Below are 18,346 nucleotides of genomic sequence, written 5' to 3'. Positions count from 1 at the left end.
AACTGAACCAATGGGTAATGGATATTTTAGCTCGGTCTTTCCAGTTTAAGAGTATGACTCATTTTTCAATAGTTAATGATATTAATATTGTAATAAATTGAGGGTTTCAGAAGGTGTGGCAGGAATTTACTGCCACTGAGTCAGAGCCGTCAAATAAGCACAGGATGCAATTTACAAAACGCAGTGAGCAATCTTTATTTACACGGTAAAAAAATGACACAATTCATAAAAATAGGCAAGCAACTGTAATGGGAGACCTCCTCTACCTGCCGAGACACCCCCAAAAGGGCTTCTACGGTTACGCACTACAAACATTTCAACACAGGGCCAGACTCCTGGTTTAAGGCACACCAATGAACACGGCATGCTGTCACCCTCTACTGGAGGCACTGCAATTTACACACATGGCTTGTTCATACAGCAACTCACACATGACGTCACCACTCAAGGTAAAAACCCTCCGGCTGCTCTGCACAGGTTACAGTGTATTCCCCCACTAGACTTTTAACCTACCTATGATCAATAGCGTTTTAAACCACACACACATAAAGCTACAATATAAAATGTTAAGAAATACTTAGCTCGCCCAGCTGGCGAGACACCCCCCCCCCCCCCCCCCGGGGTCTTCGCTTAAAACGCCGTCCAACTCCCCGGGGAAGTGGCTTCGCTAGACGGCGTGGACGGAGCTCAGCTGGCATGTGATGGGGCTCAAGGTGAGGAGTGATGGCGGCCACAGCACTCTCTACACCCGGCCCTGACTATCTACAGGAGGCATCAAACCTCCCCTCCTTCGTCGCCGGCAGCCCTAAACAGCTACGAACGACACCCTCCCGCCCGTAGAGTGCCGAGCCGCCGCGACGGGTGCTCCAACATTGAGTGCCTGGACACACTAGCTTTTTTTCTACAACCCAGAGTCTCTCCTCCTCCCTGCAATCAGGCACACCTGTGCCAGCTCAGTCAATCAGTCCCAGTGTTCATTCACATCACAATATGAATGGTTTATAGGGATTTGGAATGGTTAATGATGAGATGTCACCAAGTAGTGCAGTAGTGTGGCAGAGAGAGATGGAGGCTGAGGATCTCAGACAGCCCGCTCACGACCTCCCACCAAAAGTTTTGGATGTATGAGCAGATCCAGAGTGCATGAAAGTAGTCGTCGATTGTGGTTGGACAGTGGGAACATGTGTTGGTTTTGCTGAAGCCCATTCAGAAGAGTTTGTGAGTGGTAATGTGTGATCTGTGGAGGACTTTGTTCTGTATTAGTTGGAGTTTGGAGTTAACGGACATAGAGAAGGTTTTGTTGCATATGGTTTTCCAGTTGAAATCTGTAGGGATGTTGCTGATGTCTGTGGTCCATTTATCTGCGGGGATTGATGTTAGGTCTGTGGAAGTCAGGATTTTGTAAATCTGGGATAGGGTCTTTTTGGGTTTTAGAGACTGTAGTTTACAGTAGAGGAGGGGAGTGTGGTCATTGTAGATTGTGGTGTTGATGTTTTTGTTGATGTTTTTTCTCTTGAATTTAGTCAAAGGTCATGAGCAGGCCGTCACTGAATAGTTGTCCCAGGCTGGTTACTCCTCTCTCTTTCTAGATTAGGAAGATGAACGGATTGTTATTGATGTGAAACATGGGGTTTTGCCAGTGTGGTGTATGGAGACATGGTGAGAAGGTGTAATTGAGAAATTGATTGGATTTCCACCATGCAGAAAGAACTGTGTTGATTGTGGTGTTATTTTTGTAGCAGCTATGAGTAGTGATGGATTTATCTGTGGATGGGAGGGTATGAATTTCCAGGTCTTGCGTTAAACTGTTCTCTATATCTAACCAGGGTGGATTGCTGTTGTCTGTCCGTTGTTTGATGTACAGCGGTTGGTGTGAGAGGAAATAGTAAAGAAAATGTGGAGCTCCAAGTCCTCCATATTGTTGGTGGTTTTTGATTTTTCCAGTAAGAGGAAGTGACTGCAGTGTTGAGAGAAGAGAACCAGCCTGGGGCTGGGGTGACAGAGGTCAAGGTAAACAGGTAGTTGATTGGTAGGAGAATTTACATTTTAACTGTGGAGATTCGGCCGATCAAGGATATGGGTAATTTGTTCCATCTTTCCAGACTGTCTTTTATTTCTTGAAGCGAGGGGATGTGATTGAACTTAAATTATTTGTTTAAATTTGATGATATATGGATTCCAAGGTATGTGATAGATTTAGAGATCATTATTCTTGTCAGGAGGGGATCCTCAGCCTGCAGATATCCTGCATAATAATGGATGGTTTAAACATAGATCTGTTGTCAAGAGCAAGTGTATGTAAGCCTGTTAAGAACATTCTCTATGAAAACAGTTCACACTTACAGTCACGGACGAAAGTATTGGCACCCCTGGAATTTTTCCAGAAAATACACCATTTCCCTAAGAAATTGTTGCATTTACAAATGTTTTTGGTATACGTGTGTTTATTTCCTTTATGTGCATTGGAACAACACAAAAAAACAGAAGAAAAAAGACAAAATTGACATAATTTTACACAAAACTCAGACATGGGCCAGACAAAAGATTGCGCTGCTGTGTATGGCCTGTCGTCTACCTCTGCTCCGTGTTTTGATTTTATTGCTATTGTTGTCACTCTTTGTCAAGAATGTGTCACCCATACTGATGTATGATCGCCAGACGCTTCTCAATATCCGTGATTCTGTGATCAAACCTAACATCTATCGCTCTGGTGGACACTCAAAGACGCTACCACCTTTCCTGACGTCTGTTCCCCACTACCTGTGGCATGTTCCTACCCCGCTTTCTCGCAAGAGCCGCCACAGAAAGCGTGGAAAATGGAGCGGGGTGCTCGTCAGATTGAAATCCAACCTGGCCGGGCTCCCAGCATGTGATCCTCGCTGCCTCACAGAGTTTCCCCAGGACTTTGTTCTGCGACAGTCCTCAGAGGTGCGCTGGCTCCGATCAGCTGTTCCAGATGCTGGCTACAACTATCCCAGCTGCCTGCGGCGTGTCAGCTTCTGCAGACGAGGCTCTGTGAGGGAGAATCTCCGCCAGGTTCCTCGTGCTCCCCCGCAACCTGAGCTCACACCGTTGCGCATAGCTTTGATTAATACACGGTCGCTCACAAATAAAACTTTTATTCTAAAAGACTTCTACTCAACATACGTGCTGGATTTCCTCTTGTTGACGGAAACGTGGATTAAGCCTGGTGACGACAGCGCGTTCACGGAGCTCCTCCCCCCTCGGTGCTCCTTCCTCAGCTCTCCACGGGCATCTGGTCGAGGGGGTGGAGTCGCCTCAGTCTTCAAGGACAGCATCAAATGCAAACTTCTACATGTAAACACTTACAACTGTTTTGAAGCACAATTGTTTTCATTGGAGCTTGTCTGTCCTGGTTCATTTGCTGTTGTATACCGTCCACCTAAATATAACAAGGACTTTATTCAGGAATTTTCTTAGTTTTTAGCTGAGGTGGTCCCAAAATATGAACAGATCCTGATCTGTGGGGATTTTAACATCCATGTTTGTTGTCAGTCTGATCCACTGGCCACTGATTTTAAACGTCTTTTAGCATCTTTTGATTTAACACAGTCTGTTGATGGTCCTACACACAATGCTGGGCATACATTGGACCTAACTATTTCTCATAGGCTTTCTGTCTCCCTCGAGGAAATATGTGTGATGCCCATCTCAGACCATCTGCTCATTATCTTTCAAGTTCTGGCCCCACCATCAGTCAGCAGGCCTCCTGCCCCAGCCCCTTGCCGTCGTATTATTACTTCATCCACAGCTGAGGAGTTTGCTGCTGCTTTTATGGACTCGCAGTTTCCTGCTCTAAACGATACTGCCCTCTCAGAGAGCCCAGATAGCTTTGTGTCATCTTTTTATGCTACCTGTTCTGGAATCCTGGACAACATTGCCCCATTTAAGCGCAGGTCCGCCAAACAAAGGGCAGATCCTTGGTTAGATGACTCTTGCCGGGCCCTTAGACAGCGCTGTAGGCAGGCAGAACGACGCTGGAAAAAGGACAAATTACATGTATCCCTGGAGATACTGAGGGACAGTCTTACTCAGTATCAGAGGGCCGTGAAAGAGGCAAAATCTAAATATCTGTCCAATATTATTTCCAGCAATGGACATTGCCCACGTGTGCTGTTCAGTACTATTAATTCTGTCTTAAATCCTCACAGCTCTCTACTGTCTGATGCCACTGTTTCCACCTGTGAGGATTTTCTGCACTTTTTTGTTGATAGGTGGTGTCTGTGCGGCAACTCACCAGCTGCAGCATCAGCCCAGATCTGCCTGTTGCTGCCATGCACTCTGCAGTGTTTGACCACTTCGAACCAGTCTCACTTCTGTTCCTCACAGATATGGTCAAACATATGAGAGCAACAAACTGCCCCTTGGACATTGTTCCCTCAAAACTATTGAAACAGGTGTTTGCCACGGTAGGGCCTTCGATCCTTGTTTAAATCAATGCTTCTTTGACCTCTGGATGTGTCCCAGATGCTTTTAAACATGCAGTAGTGAGACCCTTGCTTAAAAAACCAAATCTTGATTTTACTGTTTTATCCAATTTTAGACCTGTTTTTAATATGTCTTTTATTTCCAAAGTTCTTGAAAAAATAGTTTTTACACAACTACAAGTGTTTTTAGAATATAACTCTATTCTTGAGAAATTCCAGTCCGGGTTCAGGTCCCGACATAGCACAGAGTCTGCACTGTTAAAAGTCTACAATGATATTGCCCTATCTGTTGATGCCAAGCGCCCTGCTCTTTTAGTACTGCTAGACCTAACTGCGGCATTTGATACAGTCAACCACTCTGTCCTTTTATCTCGTCTAAGAGACTATGTTGGCATTTGTGGGTCTGCACTTAAATGGTTTGAATCATATTTGAACAACAGAACTTTCTCTGTGATGATTGATGACCTCTCCTCTTCTGCTGCCTTGCTGTTCTGTGGAGTGCCCCAGGGCTCCATTCTGGGTCCTATGTTGTTTTCTCTGTATATGTTGCCACTGGGATCAATCATTGCAAGGCACAACTTAGCGTTTCACTGCTATGCAGATGATCTGCAGCTTTATCTGCCTGTGCTCCCAAACAAAGGCGATGCTCTTAAATCCCTGACTGATTGCATCTCTGATATTAAGCTGTGGTTACAACAAAATTTCCTCCACTTGAATGAGGGAAAAACTGAATATATCTTGTTTGGTGATGCAGCACTTTCTGACTCTAGTCTTTTAAATTCAGAGCTCAAGTCAACTGTTAAAAACCTTGGGGTAGTATTTGACAGTAATTTTAGATTTGACAAACAGATTGACAGCGTGGTCAGAGCTAGTTTTTATCAGTTACGTCTTTTAGCCAAAGTAAAGCCCTTTTTAAATCGCACTGACTTGGAAAAAAACAATTAACGCTTTTATCAGCTCTAAAATTGATTACTGCAATGCACTTTATGTTGGTGTCTCCCAGTCCTCTCTCAGTCGCCTCCAGCTGGTGCAGAACGCTGCAGCATGTTTTTGAACAAACACCTCTAGACGTCAGCACATCACCCCTGTCCTTTACGCTCTCCACTGGCTTCCAGTTTCCTTTAGGATTGATTTTAAAATTTTACTTTTCGTTTTTAAAGCTCTTAATGGCCTTGCCCCCTCATATCTGTGTGAACTTTTGTCTGTCCGCAACCCAAACAGGGCCTTGAGGTCAGCCAACCAGCTCTTGCTGGAAGTGCCCAGAGCCAGATATAAACACTGGGGAGACCGGGCCTTCTCTGTGGCAGGTCCCAGACTTTGGAATAAGCTACCCCCGGACATGAGAACCATAACTGACTTTGGCCTTTTTAAATCCAGACTTAAAACCTATTTTTTCAAACTGGCTTTTAACATTCAGACGTGACACATTACTTGTATTTGTTTTATTGTAGTTTTTATTGGTTTTATATTGTTTTATATTGTTTTAGTATTCCTACTGTTTTGATTTTATTGGAAAGCATTTTAGTCACTCTATGTGTTGTAAAAGGCTCTACAAATAAAAGTTGATTGATTGATTGATTGATTGAAAATGATTGTCCCCCTTTCAAAACTGTGGGTAAATCATTTTATTTCCAGCATGTGATGCTCATTTAAACTCACCTGTGGCAGTAACAGGTGCGGGCAATCTAGAAATCACACCTGAAGCCAGTTAGAATGTCTAAAAGTTGACTCAACCTTTGTGTTGTGTGTCTGTGTGTGTCACATCAAGCATGGAGAAGAGAAAGAAGAGCCCAGAATTGTCTGAGGACTTAAGGAGCAAAATAGTAGAAAAATATGAACAATCTCAAGGTTAAAGACCATCTCCAGAGATCCTGAAATCCCTTTGTCCGCTGTGTGTAATATAATCAAGAAGTTTATAACCATGGAGCTGTGGCTAATCTCCCTGGACGTGGACGAAAGAGAAAAACTGACAAAAGAATGCAACGCAGGATAGTTGGAATGGTGGATAAACATCCTCAGTCAACTTCCACACAGATTCAGGCTGTCCTGCAGACTCAGGGTGCAAAAGTGTCAGCTGGGACAGGAGACCCAGGAGAACCCCACTGCTGACAAAGAGACATAAAAAAGCAAGACTGGAGTTTGCAAAAATGGACCTGAGTAAGCTTCAATTCTTCTGGGAGAACATTTAGTGGACAGATGAGACTAAGGTAGAGCTTTTTGGAAAAGCACGTCATTCTACTGTTTACAGAAAACAGAATGAGGCCTACAAAGAAAAGAACACAGTACCTACAGTCAAACATGGAGGAGCTTCAAGGATGTTTTTCGGTTGTTTTGCTGCCTCTGGCACTGGGTGCCTTGACTGTGTGCACTGATCCCAGGTCAGGTGAAATAGGGCTGAGATCAGGTTTTGTGAACAGGTTGCTGTTTTAAATCCATGAACAGTCATGTTGAACGTATATTCAATGAATAATCCAGTCTTGTAGATTCATCATCAGTGGATTCTAAAAACATTAAAATCTATAAAACTGTCATATGTCACAAGGTCAGCATATTTTTTCCTCATCTGTTGAGATTACCTGCAGGTAAATTCTCTTTCTAAAGTAGCTAATTAACCCTTTAGTGTGCAAACATGCAGCACTCATTAAATGGTACCTGCATCTATTATTGGATCATTTCTCTTTATAAACATTACAGCAGCCTTTAGATGAGTCGTTGGTTGTATTGATTGAGCAAATCCAGCCCCCTACCCTAAATGAGTTTGAGACCCCGGCCCTAGAACATCTGGGCATGCTTCTGATGAGACGAGGGATGGTCTCCTGAGGGATATCCTCCCAGACCTGGATCAGGACATCAGTCAGCTCCTGGGCAGTCTGTAATTTGACATGTTGGCGGTGGATGGAACGAGACATGATGTCCCTGAGTTGCTGGATTGGATTCAGGTCTGGGGAACGGGCAGGTCGGTCCGTAGCATTAATGCCTTCATCATGCAGGAACTGCTGACACACTCCAGCCACATGAGGCCAAACAATGTCACACATTAGAAGAAACCCAGGGCCCACTGCACCAGCATTTGGTGCTGGGCTGTGAGCACAGGCCCCACTTGTGGGCGTCAGGCCCTCCTACCATCCTTATGGAGTTTCTGACAGTTTGAGCAGAAACATGCACATTAGCGTCCTGCTGGAGGTCATTTTTAGGGCTCTGGCAGTGCTCCTCCTGTTCCTCCTTGCACAGAGGAGCAGATAGCGGTCCTGCTGCTGGGTTGTTGACCTCCTACACCCCGTCCACCTCTCTCCTGGTGTACTCACTTGTCTCCTGGTATCTCCTCCCCGCTCTTGACAGTGTACTGGGAGACCCAACAAACCTTCTTGCTACGGCATGCATGGATGTTTTATTGTTGATGAGCTACACTACCTGAGCAACTTCTGTGGGTTGCAGATAATGCCTCATGCTACCACTAGTGGTGAGGGCACTGGAAAAAAGAAAAAGTAACCAAAAATCATCCAGAAAGGATGAGGAGAGGGAAATGGTCTGTGTCCACCACCTCCAGAACCATTCCTTCATAGGGTTGTCTTGCTAATTGCCTCTCCTCTCCACCTGTTGTCTGTCCCTCTTACACAACAGCAGGTGAAACTGATTCACCAACAGTGCTGCTTCCTAACTGGACAGGTTGATATCCTGGAAGTGCGATTGACGTGGAGTTACATTCTGATGATTATGTGTTCCCTTTTTTGAGCAGTGTATTTTGTTGAAGAGAAGGAAGACAGAGCACATTGGATTGTGGGTAATTCCTGGGACCAGAGGATACATGTGTGCATCCTTTAAAATTCTCTATTGGAAGGACTCGGTCCTTGGAAAGTTTCTGAGGATCCACCACACTGGAACGGTCCTCTGGCAGCAGTCCATAAAGACGGCCATCTGAGGATCCTTCCTTGGCTTTGACTAACAGCATCAGTGTTTTCTAACCATCAGAGAAACAGAAAGTAAAAGGAGGGAGTGCTGTTCTGTTAAATATGATAAGGTTATATCAGGTCAGCCACCTCTATCTTCCCTCCACACTGGTCAGCTTCAGTTCTGGTTGGTAGGAAGAAACCAGATAAAAAAGGCCATGGTCTCTGATCAGAAGCACCAGTTTCATCTGAGCAAGGACAAAATGAAGTTTTCAGCCTTTTTGGCTATCGTTATTAATTACTGTTGAGATTATTATTGATGCTGCTAGAAAGTTCTTGGATGTTGTTGGAGTAAGTGGAGAGGAGGTGCAGGGGCTAGTGGGAGAAGTGGCCATCAGCTAAAGAAATAAATGCTTTAACTCTGTCAGAATATTCACATTTCTACTGTGCTCTACTGTTTTACTTATAATACTCATTACTTCTGATTTTAATGCCTGAAACCTCTTTAGATTAGTTGAAAAATAATTATAAAAAAAATGTTAGACCTTATATTCTGTCATTCAAGTCTTTATAATACTTGTTAAAAGCCTTAATTTCAGCTTATTTATTTTGTTTAACACCTTTATTTGTGCTTATGCATTTTGGAACATGATAATATAAATGTGATATATAATGCATACCTATTACCATGTGAAAAAAGAAAAAGAAAAGAAAGATATAAAGAATAACAAAAATAAATTTAAAAAAATCAAATGAACGAAAATATATATATTTTTTTAATTTAAATTTCTTTATCCAGACAAACCTCATCGAGATCAAGAATCTCATTTACAAGAGTGTTCTGGCAAAGACAGGCAGAAGCATACACAAATAGAACAGGACGTTACATGACAAGACTAAGGCCGGCCACACACTAGACGATTTTTTTAATCAGAAACGATTTTAAAACCCTGGGAGACCACAGACTTTAGGACAATTTCCAAAGATTTTTCATCTTTAATCCTCTGAGCACACACTAGACGCCTCAGCCAGACTGCCAGATCACTGGAGACCACACACCTGCTGACGACCTTGCGTGATCATGTGACTTTAGAAAAAAATAAGATAAAAAAAACACTGATGTCTGTTGATACTGTCATGCTGTCTCTCAACAACGGGCTGTCCTGGCGTGAGTTACAGGTGCACAAAGAACGAAGTCACCCACTCACACTTAAAGACCCCTGCATCTGTTAGGCATTTAGGTAGGGCCCCTCTACCGAACAGAGAGATTGTTGTTTCTTGGGGCCACATTGACATATGAGCCTTAGCACACATACAGGCAAATTCTCATCTGGAGCTTATTGTCTCAAGAACATCATGTACTAGCTACATTTAAAGTTAAGAATAGTTCAATTAAAAACATACTAACAGGTTGTGAGCGGTGAAGTACATATGATTCGTCTGGTGATGCTACCGGTGTGCTCGCTCTCATTGGTTGTTGTGGGTACTCCGTCAGCGGCACTATGACCTAGAATCATAAATATTAAAAATGCTTGATATTTACAATTCAGGGTCTGGGAGGCTACGACGCGATTTGGAGCAGTAAATGAATCATGATGACTCCACACACATGCAGACTACTCAGACAAGGCTCCAGTCGGTATACGCCACCACCATAGTCAGGGGAGTAAAATCTTGGCTAAAATCGGGCTTAAAATCCTGTAGTGTGTGGCCGGCCTTAGTCGATGAGATTTAGGCCCAATCCCATTTCTCCCCTTAACCCTCAATCTTACCCTCAAGCTCAACCCTCAGTCTTAACTCAACCCTCAAAACCAAGTGTAAGGGCCATCTGGTGACTTAGAAATGGGACACTCCTTAATAGCAGTTACAATTGCAGACTGTAGAGGGCAGTAATGTGCCAAAACAGTGTAGTTTGTCCATTCAAAGGAAGAAGAAGAAGGAGAACGTGTTAATATTCAACCAAATAACATGTATTAGGGTCAATGACAAGACGTGTCCATTTTGGTGTCTGAATCACATTTTTAATATTGAAATAAATACTGTAATGGACTCAGTTGTTGTTAAGTTGTTCTTTTGATGAAACAGATTCTGTTATGGCTGTTACTGAGTTTTCCATAATGTCAGTGAACGCATCATGTTGGGCAATGTTCGTGAGAAACCGAATACCTGTCTGTTATGAGATTCAGGCTTGTGATTGGTTGAGAGCACATGCAGGGGAGGTGCGTGTGTTCGGGGTATGTGTGCATCTCTCGGTTTGGGTGTGTGTGTCTGGGGATGAGAGTTTTCGGCTGCATGCTAGTTTTGAAGTTGAGGCTGCAGATTTGTTGTGTTGGCGTTGGCTACGGCCCACAGTAGTCTGTGTAAAGCTAGAAAATAAAGCCTGACAAACGGTAAGACGTCTCGTGGCTGATTTAAGACAGAGAACAGTACAATACTTTAAAACTAAAAGTACATTAAATGATTTCATTCCCACCCTCTTTTTTGATTACTAGTAGAATATATTATGAGTGATAGAAATCTGAGGATCTATGGAGCTCAAAACTGTCAAAATGTCATTCGGGAAAACTGCCCGCACCTAAAATCAAGGTGCAAAAATGCTCCAAAAACATTTAAAATCTTAATGAAACTTTAAATTTATCCTTTGGGCATAATTGTGTGGTTGTTTAGAAGTATAAACATATTGTGCGAATACTCCTCTTCATTTCATTTTTATGTGTGAAATACTTTTGTCCCAACTTTGGGATTGACGTATGGCAACTGTAGTGTAATTTATCATGTTTAAATTGGTATGAAATTACATCTTTAAACACTGAAAAGTAAAACATTTTGATTTAATTTAATTGTAAACATAGTAGCCTAACATTATCCACATTATCTCCACAACTCAGTGTAAATCTAACTGCACTGGTAACCGCTCCATCACTCTGATACCTTACTCTCTTTCTTGCTAGAAACTCCTCCCTCACTGATGGATCTTGGTTCTTCTTGGCCCTAAACCTTGCAGCTCTCTCCTTGCCATCTAGGACACCATTTTCCTTAAAATGTCAAAGTTGTAATTTTAAAGATTGATAAAGCATTCTAACTGCTAATAATTGATAAAAAATACGAAAATAATTATGACCATGTTAATATCTCCTTTGGTGGACATACAAAGACAAAAAAAATGCCTTAAAATATAAAAACATGTTTTAATATTGAATTAATATGTTTAATGTGTTATCAATAAGATATAATACATTCTTTTTGCAAAGATGCTTTAAAAAAAGTTATCAAAACAATAAAATTACACGTGTCGCTTGAGCTAACAAATGGCATGGTGGGATAACAGTAAGAAAATCATGAATAACAAAACTGTTACCCCGAATGACAAAAAAACAACTTCTGCTTATTTAACAGGCAGTTACTTAGCCACCTTTAAAAGACTACTACCTTGATCTTAAACATTTTAGTGTCATCTTTCACATTTAATATGCGAAACTGAAATAAAACAAAAGTATTGATGTGTTTTTAGTGTTGTCCAGTATGACACACAATTTTGTGACACATTGTATCAGTCCTAGTATAGATTTTTCCAGTAAAAGGAAGTAACTGTAGTGTTGAGGGAAAGAGAACCAGCCTGGGGTTGGGGTGACAGAGGTCAAGGTAAACAGGTAGTTGATTGGTGGGAGAATTTGCATTTTAACTGTGGAGATTTGGCCGATCAAGGATATGGGTAATTTGTTCCATCTTTCCAGACTGTCTTTATTTCTTGAAGCGAGGGGATGTGATTGAACTTTAATTATTTGTTTAAATTTGATGATATATGGATTCCAAGGTATGTGATAGATTTAGAGATCGTTATTCTTGTCAGGAGGGGATCCTCAGCCCCAGCATCCCATTGTGGTTTGTTTATAGGCAGAATCTTGGACTTTGACCAGTTGATGGAGTAGCCAGATACCTTACTGTAACTGTTTATCAGATTATGGACTGATGGAAGTGAAGGTGGGAGGGGTTTGTAGATGAGATGTAACAACACAACACTCTACAGGAGATGTAGAGTAAAACGTCATCAGCATACAGACTGAATTTGTGGTGGTATTATTTGGTTTGGATGCCTGAAATATGGTCATATCATTGGATGGAAGCTGCCAGGGGTTCAATGAAAAGTGAAAAGAGCAGTGGAGATGGTGGGCATCCTTGTTGAGTACCTCTGAGGAGTTGAAATGGTTTTGATATTAGTCCGGTGGTTATGACAGATGCAGTGGGTGTGTTGTACAGAGTTTATATGTTAAATATGATAAGGTTATATCAGGTCAGCCACCTCTATCTTCCCTCCACACTGGTCAGCTTCAGTTCTGGTTGGTAGGAAGAAACCAGATAAAAAAGGCCATGGTCTCTGATCAGAAGCACCAGTTTCATCTGAGCAAGGACAAAATGAAGTTTTCAGCCTTTTTGGCTATCGTTATTAATTACTGTTGAGATTATTATTGATGCTGCTAGAAAGTTCTTGGATGTTGTTGGAGTAAGTGGAGAGGAGGTGCAGGGGCTAGTGGGAGAAGCCCTCAGGCCATCTCAAAGCTAAAGAAATAAATGCTTTAACTCTGTCAGAATATTCACATTTCTACTGTGCTCTATTGTCTCACCACTTTCACCATGATGAGAATGACTGTAGTTTTATATGAAGTTAGAGCTATTTCCTCTCACACTGACACAACACTGATTAATGTGAAGTCTACATTAATAAGACTTTCTAATACTTTTTAAAAGCATAATTTTGGCTAAATTGATTTATCAGCAATGAATCCTTTCTAAGAGCCTGCAGACATCCTGCATAATAATGGATGGTTTAAACATAGATCTGTTGTCAAGAGCAAGTGTAAGTAAGCCTGTTAAGAACATTCTCTATGAAAACAGTTTAAACTTATGTGAAATTTTTCAAAGTGGTTTTTGGGGGCTTAGCATGTCTTAGATAGATGATTGTTGAAATAATAATCATTTATTTTGTTTCATTACTCCTCAACTGTTATGAAGAGAATCAAGTCTGAGATGTTTCTGTGAAGTCATGTGACCTCTGATCGCCCGCCCTCTGCTCATATAAACCCTGCTCTCTCTCTCTCTCCAGCATCAGAGATCTTCAGAGACTGAGAGCTGAACATCAGGTAAGAACTCTGAACCAGAATACATGAGACTGTAGAGTTTTCTGTTCTAGTATGACAGAGTAAATCATCATTACCTGGATTATCTGCCTGTTCCAGCCTTCTTTACAACCCTCAGTGTGTGTGCTTTTAGATGCATTTGTTCTGATCCTTTCTCTTATTTGTGCTGCTTTTTTAAATGTTTTTTAAACGTCAGATGGATTTATCTAGGGCCGTGTTGTTGTGAACGTCAGTTCTATATCAGCTCTTTGATATCAGTGGTGAGATCTGGATCCTGTTTGAGAGATTTGTTTGTTTTTATTAACAGAATAGGGCTGATTTTTATTTCTCTATTACAGAAATACCATGAACTAAGGACTAGTGTTTGATGCCTGCTGGTAAAATCAAAGTTTTCTAAATGTAATGATCAGAGTCCTTTTACCCACCATTTCAGTCACGTTTGATGTCAAATAATCCTCCTGTTACAGTGATCAGAGGGGGAGGGGCTGAGAGAGGATGGGTTATTAGAACTATCACCTGAGAGTGATGTCCAGGTACAGCCTGTTAGTGGGAAATCATCTACCTTAATAACCTTTAAACTGATTTTACAAAGACGGCATCCTGATGGGAGGAAGTGTAGACCCTCACAGAGGATGAGGTGTTTAACAGAGTTCTGTTTAAGGTGAGGGGGGCTGCTTAAAGGAGACACTATTTACTAACAGTGGACCCGTGGACCCCCTGTGAAGTATGTTTCACTCGTGGACCCCCCGTGAAGTATGTTTCACCTGTGAAGTATGTTTCACTCGTGCACCCCCCGTGAAGTATGTTTCACTTGTGAACCCCCGGTGAAGTATGTTTCACTCGTGCACACACACACACACACACACACACACACACCCCCCGTGAAGTATGTCTCACTCATGTACCCCCTAGACTGCCCAAAGCTTTTTTGGATGAAGAGAAAGACATTAAACAGCGCTGTGACAGATGTCTGATTTATCTAATTTTCTAGCTGATAAACATTTACAGATTGAAAATGTATTTTTTTCAGACATTTTAAATGTTTAAAATGCATGACTAAATTCAAGGCAGATCTCATCACTGAATGTGGGTATTCACACTCATGTAGGGAAAACTGTGAGTGGACAGCATAAAAATGTTTAAAACCATCAGTGTGTAAAAACTTCTCTTTTTAATTGGAAATAAAATCATAGAGGTAGAAAAAACTACAAAACCTGTAAAAAATTGAATTAATTATAAAAAGACAGAGGGCTGCACGGTGGTGCAGTGGTTAGTGCTGTTGCCTCACAGCAAGAAGGTTCCTGGTTTGATTCCTGGTCAGGGCCTTTCTGTGCAGAGTTTGCATGTTCTCGTTGTGCATGTGTGGGTTAATGGGTGACATGCTCGTTAGGTTAATTGGTGACTCTAAATTGCCCTTGAGTGTGCCTGGTTATCTGTTTTTATGTTATCCCAGCCCTGTGATTGTGATTGGCTGGTGACCAGTCCAGGATGTACCCCTCCTCTCAGTATCATCATTAAGACACATTTACAGCTTTCTAACAATTTAAGACTGTGATAGTTGACTATAATGCGTACTAATAAAACATTGCATGTTGTCCATGCACATTAACACATTGTGGCCACCTCTGCACATCCCTTAGCCACCCCTCGGCCACCTCAGTGATACATTTCTAGAACCACCAGTCCTCCTCTCTAATACCACCTGATGTTTGTCCTCTCCTCATATCTGTGCATCAGTGCCTGTGGTTTACGTAGCCTGGTAGAGAGGGAGACAGGCAGCAGGCAGCCCCACATGGCCATGTTAATGTAAAAGCTCTACTCCCACAGCTGGAGCTGTTTCTAAACTAACGGGACTTTAGTCCAATCAAATATCTAACAACAGCGTCTCCTCTGAGCTCAGACACACCACTTCTAGATGCTCCGGATCAACCAGCTCACTGAAATGACTCCTCTGACCAGTCTGGAACACAAACAGGAGAGCCAATCAGTGCGCTGTAGAGGAGTTAACTCCTCCCACAGTAACCTCAGCTGTGCCCTTATTACTATTATTAATAATATTTAACATCAAATGAATGAAGTCGGTCCCTCATCTGAGCAAGCGTGGCTGGCACAGTGAAACTAAACAGCACTGACCTCCTAACTCTGCATAAAACTGCTGTTATCCAAAGAGCAGAGAAGAGAGAGGGAGAAACCTCCTTTAATCTAACGCTACCATATCTCTGCCTGTTTATCAGAGGACAGAGGAAACACACCGCAGACATTCACAGCACAAATTTTCTTTTTTTAATGTAAATAATAAACTCACAAAATTGGTCGCTGCTGATGTGCATAGAAGGCGCTATTTTTCTGAAATAGCCTGCATATATTTTAAAACCTCATGTACCCCTCTTTGAGAACCATTGTACTAAAGTATCTGACCTCCTTCTGGGTTTTCTGACATTTACCAATGAAGAGAGAGCTAGCTATGGTTAAGTATGTTTAACTCATCGTTTTAATGATTTAACACTCTGCTGAATACCTCAGTAACGTCCCGTCTGTGTTTGTGTTTACCTGCAGGTCTGATGCAGGTGTTTGGATGAAACCAACTCAGGAGTGCAGGGGTGTACCTTTTTAAGGTATAGTTACCACAGCAGTAACTATATTAATGACCAAAACTACACATCACTCAGAATGATGACTGAGAAATGACATGAAGACATCTGCAGTGTCTTCACCAGTTAAATGCATTATCAGTGGCGGCCCCTGGTGTAGCAACTAGCTCAGATGTAGCTGTAGTAGAGCAGCAGTTTGATCAGACCTGGACAAAGAACCAGACTGAAAGATTAACTGGTAGAAAAAATGTTTTTGCTCTTCTCTCGATCAGAGTGATCAAGACTTAAAGTGTAGCTGAACCCTCAGGCTCTCTCTTTTAGCTGAAATGTGTACTGGAATTACCTTCAACGTTTAAGCACAAAGTTTTAAATCTGATATTTTGTGCATAGGTACTACCTCTAAAGGTAAAACCAGGCTACTGCAGCTGATTTTCTGTTGAGTTGGTTCAGTCTGACTTCAGCCAAAACTGTATTGTTGTTGTTGATGTGAGACTCATTTGAACCATGAGTGAAGTTATCCACTGAGTACGAGCTCCTGTCAGGGACTTCAGCTGTTCCTAAAGGACTCCTAGTCCATGTTCTTCATCATTTTTAATGCCTTATTATGAGGTCGACTTTCTGCTTTATTCTTCAGAGAAGACCTGCTTCACCACAGATTCTCTGAAGTTCCTAGAGCTCTGTCAGACTGTCAGATATTAAACATTTTAAAGGTTAGTTTAACTAACTGAGGACCAATAGACATGTTTAAAGTGTTAGATTGAACTCTGGATGAGTTTAGTTAACACTGTCTGTGTATTTGACTTTAATATAGAGGTGTGACTTGTTCTCTTGTTGTTGCAAAAATAGGATCAGGATTGAATGCCTGTAAGTAAACTTTAAATAAGATAGTTTTATTCTTACTAGAGTGGGTTTAGCTTTTTAGTCACTAACTTGTTATCAAAATCTAAAGGAAGAAGCTCCAGTAGTGACTATCTGAAAGCAGGAACATCTGTGTGCTATAGCAGAGGGACAGTAGTCCTTAGACCAGCTATAGCCGGGCTGTAGCCTGTTGCAGGCTGAGACTAAAAGAGCACTGAGTCCTTCCTGAGTGAAGATGTTTAACCAGCTGACTGAGAGTCATGTGATCACCACTGGTGTTTGTGTCTCCACAGAAAGGACCATAACCAACATCACTGTCTGGGTCTGATCCAAGAAAAACCATGTCAGGACTTTTGGGTGGGAGAAGACGGAGCCATGAGCTGCCTCCTGACCTGTCTCGACTGAGGAAAAATTTTGATAAGCATGCAGCTTCATTTACCCATAATTTAGAGAAAAATTACAACAGGGTGAAATCTATTGCATCTGAATTTCAGAAAATAGCTGGTGAAGCAAGGGAGACGCTGACGACAGTTGCCAACACCACTACAGGGGGACTGGTAGCTGGAGGAGTGGGACTGGGGGCTGCTGCAGTTGGACTTGGAGTTCTTCTAGCTCCGTTCACTGGAGGGGCAAGCGTAGCTGCTGCAGCAGTTCTAGCAGGAGGAGCAGTAGGTGCAGGAGGGTTTGGTGTTGCTCTTTTTTCTAAACTGTCTGAACAAATAATCAAAAATCTTAGAGGAAAGAAAGTGAAAAGCTTAGGGAGTGAATTCATTCAGTTGGCTGAACAGCTGAGGACGGACATAGAAGAAATGCAGGGATGCTGTAAAAAGTTGGAGATTTCAGCTCAAATTCAGGCTGAACTCTCGCTCTCTGAGTCATGGCTGTTTCAGAGGATTCATGGAAAAGTGACCCAGCAGAAACTGATATTATCTGCTGATCTGATATTAGCTCTGCTGGAGTTGGTAGACACACATATGATCCTCATTAACACTATTGTCAAGTACACTCTGGAAACTGAAGACAGACAAAACCTCATCAACTCTGTCTACAGGTTAGCTGATCAGAGCCAGAGGTTCACTGAGGAGTGCAACACAATGAAGCAGAAACTAGGGTATGTTTGTCCACTGTGACAGTAATGACTGTATATCCACCTCTCTGTCAGCTGCTTCCACGCCTGGATCATTTGGAGAGGATGTTCTGAAACAAAACGGCCTTCCCTCAGACGTTAACACAACAAGAACAACACAAGAGAGCCAGGATCACTTAGAGGACGTGATCTTGGATCGCTTTCATTTGGAGCATCCATCCATTTTCTATACTGCTGGGGGTTGTGGGGGAACAGAGCCTATCCCAGCTGTGTGGCTGGGTGAGAGCCAATCACAGGGCTGACACATAGAGACAGACAACCAGGCACGCTCACACTCACA

At 42.2% G+C, this 18,346-nt stretch overlaps 1 long non-coding RNA gene across 1 annotated transcript; it reads left to right on the top strand.

Moving 5' to 3' along the window:
• Nucleotides 1-13,444: 13,444 nt before the first annotated feature.
• On the top strand, nt 13,445-18,344 carry LOC121525702. The gene is made up of 3 exons (XR_005993253.1): nt 13,445-13,473; nt 16,027-16,085; nt 17,213-18,344. It is a non-coding gene; the product is annotated as an uncharacterized LOC121525702 (long non-coding RNA).
• The last annotated feature ends 2 nt before the right edge of the window (nt 18,345-18,346 follow it).

This window comes from Cheilinus undulatus, linkage group 17 (genome assembly GCF_018320785.1).
Source record: "Cheilinus undulatus linkage group 17, ASM1832078v1, whole genome shotgun sequence".
Taxonomy (NCBI): Eukaryota; Metazoa; Chordata; class Actinopteri; order Labriformes; family Labridae; genus Cheilinus; species Cheilinus undulatus.
This window is presented reverse-complemented; position numbering and strand designations above follow the sequence as displayed.